At 51.2% G+C, this 7,941-nt stretch overlaps 1 protein-coding gene across 1 annotated transcript in view; it reads left to right on the top strand.

Annotated features, from left to right (window-relative positions):
* The first annotated feature begins 2,757 nt into the window (after positions 1-2,757).
* Positions 2,758-7,941, top strand: part of COL12A1 (collagen type XII alpha 1 chain) — a 105,145-nt gene continuing 99,961 nt past the window's right edge. Inside the window, 1 exon segment of the mRNA XM_033143254.1 lies at positions 2,758-2,827. The gene's annotated coding sequence lies outside the window, so the exon portion shown is untranslated.

Here is a 7,941-nt window from a genome sequence, read left to right as displayed (position 1 = left end):
TGTCCATCATCAAGTCAATGGATGGAGCCCTGCACACAGAACGCTAGAGGGCAGGGATAAGTGTTCCTAGTATTCCCCGCGCCCTTACGCCCTCGTTTTCTATGAGCAGGGAGCACACGCGAATGTCCGGTCTCAGTCAGGCTGAGCCCTCAGCTCGCAGTCTGAAAAAAAGCCAGGAGAGCTAGACCTTGGCTTCAGAGAAGGCTGGGGCCCGTAGACCAGCTTGTCGATGATAGTTCTGCAGTGTTCTCAAAAAGCATAGCTGTTCACTTTGGTTTTTTCACGGACCGTCGAGGCAACTGCTGCCGCTCTGTCTTCCGGTGCGGTCCTAATCATGGCTTTTCTACCTCGAAAAAAAGAGCGGCTGCGTTAAAGGTTCTTCAGTGGAGCAGTCTAACCGCAGGCCGCTGGGTCCCAGCTAGGCGTCCTGTTGGTGGAAGTAGGAGGTGGTTGATACTGTCCACTTTTCCGGTTGCCTCTACGGGGATAAATCCTCGGACAGAAGCGGGCGGAAGCCAAGGAGTTCTCAAAGCGCTCGACTCCCTTCACCTCTTCCTTTCTCACCACTTCCCCCTCGGGGTGACAGTTGCCTTGTTCCAACAGGGGGACACAGCGGCAACCTTTTTTCTCTTCAACCTTTCCTTTCAGTGGCACATTGTATATGTCTAGGGATACTTTGGGCAGGGGCCAAACTAGGCTTTATTTCACCCAGGTCAAAGACCTAGTTTTGGTAGCGCTCTCTCGCGCGGGCGCGCACAGGCCGGGAGGCTCAAAGGCGCCCCTCTGGAGACTTAACAAAGCGGAAGCGTCGTAGCTGAGCGGCAGAGCATCTGTTCTGCAGGCCCCAGATTCAATCCCCAGCATTTCCAGGTCGGCCTGGGAAATGTCCTTTGTCGGAACCCACAGAGAGCCGCTGCCAGTTAGTGGAAGCAATACTGAACCAGACGGACTGATTCGGTGTGAGGCAGCTTTTTTTTTGAGGACGAGACTTTTTTGGTTTTTCTAATGCTTTGCTGTGGAAGGAAAGACCCCCTCCCCAGTGGGCTGTAAAAATTGCAGGCTGGGTTGTCAAGTAGTAGTAGTAGTAGTAGTAGTAGTAGTGATTTTATTATTTGTACCCCGCCCATCTGACTGGGTTGCACAGTGGGTTTTGCTGAGCTGATGACTAGAAACGCTCTCGAAAGGCTTCCCCCCAAAATTTCCACGAATGTCGAGCTTCGTGGCGCTGCTCCTCTTGTCAGGCACCGTCCTGCCTTTCCCGCTAAAATCCCGTGCTACCCGCGTGCTGGCGAGCAGAAGCGCGCTCCCCCTCAGAGGAAAGGCGCTGGAGGCGAAGCGCCACATTCCAGGGTCTGATGAAATGATGGTTGGTCAAACTTGGACGTTGCATTCCTGCTACTCCTTCCTTCTCCTTCCGCCTCAAACTAAACTAAATGAAGATTTAAGCCGGGTGGGAGCCCCGCTCCCTCCCTAGTGGGACTTGCAAGTCGACAGGAATCCAAGGACTTCAGCTGGAGCTGGGTTGTGAAGCGCGCCAGTTTTAGCCAAAGAAACGCACTGGGCAGCCGCTTCCTGAGTTGTGTTCATTTTTTTATAAGTGATGACTTCAAGGGTGGGTGAGTGAGGGGCGACCTTGCAGAAGGAGGATTAAAATACATTGGTTAGAAATGGGTGTGCAACGTGTGAAAGAGGGCGGCGTCAAAACCGGAGATAAGAAAACCCCTTGCGTTTTGGTTTCTCCTCAGGGCTCTCCTCAACGTTTAATTTCCCCGCATGAGTACAGCATTCTCTGGGTTCCCACCAAATTTCACACTTGAATGAGGGGGTTCCCCCCTCTCCCCAACACCAGGGGATGCAATCCTGTGCGCTTGGGACTGCCCGCTCACCAAGTACAGATGACTGCTTTTCACTCAATTTCGCACCCGCGAGTTTGCAGAACTTCTGAATGCCCAATGAGACTTTGGACTTTCTAGAAAAGCGCGTGTCTCACACCCCTTAACTCCCGAATGCGTGAGCTCGCCACACGAAATAATTCCCTCGCAAAGAAATATAATAATGCTCCCACGGAAGAAATTCAGGGTTACTTCAGTTTCCCGCGAGTATTTCCACTTCAGACTCCTCTCAATGAAAACCACATCTTTCCTTTCGGCGATTCGGGGACATTCTCTCCCCCCCCCCCGTCGCCTGCCTCCCCGGAGGTCCGCAGCGGCTGGCTGCTTCTCTGTCCTCGGCGTCCTCTACTCCCATCCGGCCCCGGCCTCAGCCAGAAGCCACTGCCGCGCGGCTGCTGCTTGGCTCGGGCGCGGGGAGCCCGGAGAGCAGCAGCTACGTGTGTTCTTGGCTGGGCGGCTACTGCCCCCTCACCGCCCCCTCCCCCCTCTCCTCCCCCCTCCTTGCCCCCCTCCCCCGCGAGCCCTTCCGCGGCGGGGGCTGTTGCTGCGCTCGCGCGGGACTCCTCATGCCTCAGGAATGCGGCGAGGTATGCGCCCCTTTCCCAGCAGGCGAGCGGGCGCTGCTCGCTCTTCCCCTACTAGCGAGGAGAGGGGAGAGGAAAGGAGCGCCTAGATCATCCCGTGGCAGCCGTCCACCTTTTCCCGCCGCCGTTTCGTAACCGCTTACGAGAGGCGAGCGCGGAGTTGGGAGCAGCCCTCTCTTAAGGAGCGCGCTTGGCGAGAGGCTCTTCCCACTCGGAGAAGGCGAGGCGTCCCGGACGGAGAGACCCCTCGCAGCCCAGCCGCCGCCTTAGCAGCAACAGCAGCAGCAGCAGCAGCAGCCGCTCCTCTCGACGACGCCACCGCTCCTGCCTCTGGCCGCGCCCTGCCTCAAGGTGCCCGGGAGCTTTTTCTTCCGCTGCCGCCGCTGCCTCCTTCCTGAAGCCGGCTCCGCCGCCCTCCCTGCCAGCCCTGCCACCCTAGGTCTGTGCGCGCGCGGCGGAGAGGGAGCCCTTTCTCGCCTCGTGCCGGCCGAGCCCTCGCAGCAGCAGCAGCCGGGCTGCCCGCGCGCAAAGGCGCCCCAGGCGAAAGGCGCTGCTGGTGCGCCGGGGCTGGCGGTGCGGGCAGGCGTGTGCGCGAGCCGGAGCGCACGGGCTCCCTGCGGTGGAAGCGTGGATTTTATGGGGGGGCGGGGGGGGGGAGGCGATGTCCTCGGTGGAATCGGATTTGATGGCAGGAGGTCGTCGAGGGTCTCTGGTCAGCTTTCCCCATAAAGTGGCAGATGATTCAGGTGGGAGGGAAGGTGGAGGAAATCAAAGACCAGCGTGGCATCCGACGGCTTATCATCAGCTGTTGCTTCTGCAGCTCTGGGCTCTGAAAAGGGCTGCACACACAAATAATTACTGTACTGGTTTGCTGCCTTTTCCTCTCCGTTGGCGATTGCTTAGAATAGTGGCGTTTAAAAAGAAAAGTGCGCATCGTTTGTCCTTGGGGATCTTTAGTTCCTGCGCCCCATTTTTATCAAGCTGATTGGGAGTTGGGGGTGGGCAAGGAATCCCTATCTACGTGGGCAAGGGAAACCCCTGGTCGCAACTGCTTCACACTGGCTTGGCGTCGGAAGCTCTTTCTTTGCCCCCCTCGTCCCGCGCCTTCTCTGGCTGTGCAACAGCTCCTTATATGTAAGTTTCTCCTTTCCAGTCGGTAGTTTTGTTGTGGGGGCAATCGCTCACGTTTGCTCGTTTCAGCAGGTTTGGGACTCAAGAGTTTTTGTGTGTGTTCTAGAGCTGTGCAAGATTGCGTTTTGTTTTCATTGTGTGCGAAACGATTCTCTGGCCGGGGATCGACGCGTCTGAAAAGAGATCTGCTTTTTCTTCTTCTTTTTTTCTCAAGGTCTGGGTGACTGCAAATAAACTGAAATAAATTCAGAGCGGCGGCGTTTCTTGGCTGCTGCCAACTCAAGAAGGGCAGCTCATAAATTGTGCAGTGGAAAGCAGAAAAGTCGGGGAAAGTGTTGCTAAGCGATCGGATAAGCGTTTTGGCCAATTTAAAAAGAGAAACGTTTTCGAAGGGTGTTGGTGGTGGTAGGAACTCCAGTCTGGAAGGAGCGGCCGGAGCGGGTTGGGGGCGCTCGGAATATATATCCTTATAACGCTTTGGCTCAGCTCGGATTTCTTTGGGGGGCGAGTGGCTGCGTTGCTGCTTCTGCCCGGCAGGTGGCGCTGGAAGCTCAGACAAAACACCCTGGACAGAAGCAGCGCTTCTCCGCGTCCTCCTTCGAGCTCCCTGCTTTAAATGCCTTCTGGAAGCGCACCGGCGCGCTCACGTGTGGAGCAGACGCGCTCACGTGTGGAGCACTGGAGAGGAGAGCGTGTGCATGCATGCATGCATGCAGGTAGGCAGCGAGAAGAGCAACGAACAAGATCGCTCACGTTGGCTGGCCGCTACAGAAGCGAGGAATTCTCGGTTGCATTATCACCGCATGTGTGTATATTGGGGTGGGTGGGGGTATATTTATATACCGCTGTATCGTAAAAACTATATCACAGCGGTTTACAACAATATGAAACCATTAAGCCATACAGGAAAAGCAACAAAAAGTTAGAAGCAAGTGGAAGGCAAAAGAACTAAAAGCATCCATTGAGCAGGCGCTTCTGCTGCGTGTGAGCTTCTGTTGAGCGTCAGGTCTCGGGCAGGAACTGGGAAAGTATTGTCGAGTCTTGTCAGTTTCGCATAGCGATTAAACGTAGCCTACCTTCTGGCTGTGTGTGTTAAGAAAACAAAACAAAACAAAACAAAACATCTCTTTCCATAGCCCAGAAACTATTTCTTCCTCCTGAGCTGTTAATCGCCTAATGATTTACGCCAACTGTTTTGCTTTGTGGTTTGGACTTGGCAGAGGTATAAGTGATTCAAGTCTATTGCTTAATTACTCGCGCCTTTCCTTCTCGCGGGACTTGGTAAACGAAATGCTGAACTTAGAAGTTGCTGTTGGGGTTCCCCCCCTTTTTTTAAACACACCAGATCTCGGATGCTTCGTTTATACGGGCTACAAACGTCTCCGCTTCTCATTTTGGGCTATGTAAGAGTCTTTTAGTCTAGACTTGTGCGCGAAAGTTTCAGGAGTTTATACCACTCAACCGCCCCCCCCCCTTTATTGGCTCCCTTGTATTGCTTCAGAGTGAAGACAAGGATGCTCTGAAAACTCTACAGGATCATTAAACTTAACTAGATTTGCCTATCATGACATTGAACTTTGGCTCAAGGCCCAGTAGGAAGGCTACAGTTAAATGCAGAGTTGGGCACACTGCCAACCTGATCCTATGGACAGGACTTATTCCCAAGGAAGTGTGCACTGGACTGCAGCATTGATCACTGTGGATTTAGAGTCTGTGCTGGATCCCCCGAACTCCCAAGTCTTAAGCAAGTAGATTTCTTAAAATCACCCATATAGCTTTCCCCCCACCATAGAGGAACTACAAAAAATCTCTTTGATGGTAAAAAATACATTTTACTGCTCCTTTTAAACATTTATAATGTGGTAAATGTGTTGCAGGTGCCACCCAGCCTACATTAGATTGATAAATCAAGTATTGACAAGGAAAAGCATCACTTAACTCCCCCATACCCCCCAAAACCCTTTTTAGTATACAGTATGTTCTGCCTCAGTGCAAAATTCTGAGTTCCACAATCGGCATAAATCACACAAATGTAATATTTGCATAGATTTTCTTACTTTGAAAATATGTTTTGCTGAATGCAGGGAAGAGCAATGCAGTGTACCTTGGCTACTTGACATCCTATTAAGGCTTTCTCTCCCTTCTCCTCAGTTTAGGAGATTTTATCAGACCACGGGACCCACAGTTTTGCATCTGTGTTTTCAGCCAAAACAACACCCCGCCAACCACTTTTTGGGGGGGTTAAAAGTGAAATCTGAGATTTGTAAAGCTTCTGAATTCCACGCCCTTTACTGAATTCCGCACATTTCTCTTGCTTGCTTAGAATACGCACAGAATGCTCCGTTAACAATAAGTAGGGCTAGTTAATGAGTTCTTTCATAACTGTTCAAAGGAATAAGTAGAGTTAAGTGGTTTGTAGATTTGCAGCCAACTGCATATTTCTAGACCAAATACATCTTCTGTTGCTCACCTCCATCCTGTGTTTTTAGAGTTCTCTTCCTTTCTCTGCATCTGTGTGAACACCCCCCCCTCAATCAAGCTGCTACGTCAGAGGGGTGCTAGACATAGGCGTTGGGTTTCATTGGTATGTTACATCCCCTTGTGTATAATTTGTTTCAGACCTTATTGCAGGCAGGCGGGGGCGGGGAGGGGGACAGGATCAAGGAGCTGCATATTTGTAGGCAGAGTGTTTTTATTGCAGTTTCCAAATTACCCTAGACTTCTAAAGTCATCCTTAAGTGCTTCAACAGTTACGAAAAAGGAGCCAAATAAAATTCCCAGCTGAATTGGAGCCCATGAAGGGGAAGGCTGGGAGAGAGAAGAAACTTGTGAATTAGCAGTTGCTGGAACTCACGGCTGGCCTCTGCATTTGCTCTGGGTCAGGGGTAGGAAGGAGGATGCAGATGGAATCCCCCACCACTTCCAAGACCACAGATTTCATGCATGCCAGTTGAAGTGCTTTTGGTTATCTCTCCTGTTGTTGGTGTGCATGTGTGAAGGGCAAAAAATGCTGCTTTAAATGCCCTCGTGTCTGTTTTTTTAAAAAGAAAATCTATAGATGACCATGCCAGGAAGTTGCATGCCAGTTTTTCTGGGATATTGGTGTCAGTTGCAAAGCACTTCTTTAAAAAAAGCAGAAGTTGTGTACGCTTGGGAGGATGTGTCTTCCATTTAATAGCCTCTTTGGTCACTCTCTTTTAACAGGCATTGCATTTTATAAGCTAGACATTTTTGCCCACACACTTCTGCCTCCCTAAGAATGAACTACCCTCCAACCATTCTAGTGGGCAAAGCTTTTGAAAGAGAAGGGAAGTGGAAGGGAAAAGGAAAAACAAACAAGCACCAAATCCTGCTTTCAGACCCCCTTGCCTCCTAAGGATATGCTCTAGCCCTCCTATACCGCTTCCTAAAGGATGCCTGTCTTTCTCAACACTGAGGGCTACAGATCCTTTTCCTGCCAAAGACTACATTTCTCTGGAGATAATTTGTTAGGAGGATTGGGGTTGTGGTGGGAAAAACCAGAAGTGGGCATGGCCAGAGCCAAAACTGGGTGGGGTCCACCTTTCTCTCCTTTTTGTCTCATTTCTTCTCTTTCTTTCTGATACTTCCTTCTCTCTCTGTCTCTCCATCTTCCTACCACCTACAAGGCTGCCAGGGAGGGACAGGTTACTCTTGCCAAAAAGCCTGAACTTAATACTTAAAGAAGACTTTCTTTCCTCACTCAGTCTGTTTCAGCTTCACTCCATATTTTCCTCCTCCTCTCCTTCCTGGCTCTCCCCACCTGTATGAAATCTGGCCCTTGAACCATACATTGCTGGCCTCTGATCTGTCCAGGAGTTTATCTATTAATCATTCATCACGTAGCTCAGTGGCACACTTTGTGGACTTAAATTTCAGCTGCGCCCTGTGTGACACCAAAATTCAGTGCCCCTTCTCTTCTCACGCTCCATTCTAAATAATCATTCTGGGGTCCCCTGCAGCATCCACTGCAGTGGTACCGAGGCTCCCCAAACCGGTCATGCTCCCCTAAATCCACCATTGCATAGCTGGAAAACAATTCATGTAACTTTCAGCAGACCTTCTCCCTTCTGCCACTAACTGGTCATTTCAAATACTTCTGCATGAAATTGACATGGACGATGGTTTTGCACTGCCAGAAGATGATCAGATGGGATGAACAGGCAAATTGGAAGGACAGGAATTTTCCCCACCCCACCCCACTGCCAATGCAAATTGAAGATATGGCATCCCAATCTAGATGGGAACTGAAGCTTGGGGATAGATACCTACTCCCTCCAGAGTCCTGCTACATCATATCAAAGGCCCTTCTAGTC

The sequence above is a fragment of the Lacerta agilis genome, chromosome 3 (assembly GCF_009819535.1).
Source record: "Lacerta agilis isolate rLacAgi1 chromosome 3, rLacAgi1.pri, whole genome shotgun sequence".
Taxonomy (NCBI): domain Eukaryota; kingdom Metazoa; phylum Chordata; class Lepidosauria; order Squamata; family Lacertidae; genus Lacerta; species Lacerta agilis.
The sequence above is the reverse complement of the archived record's forward strand: the minus strand, read 5'-3'. Positions and strand labels throughout refer to the sequence as shown.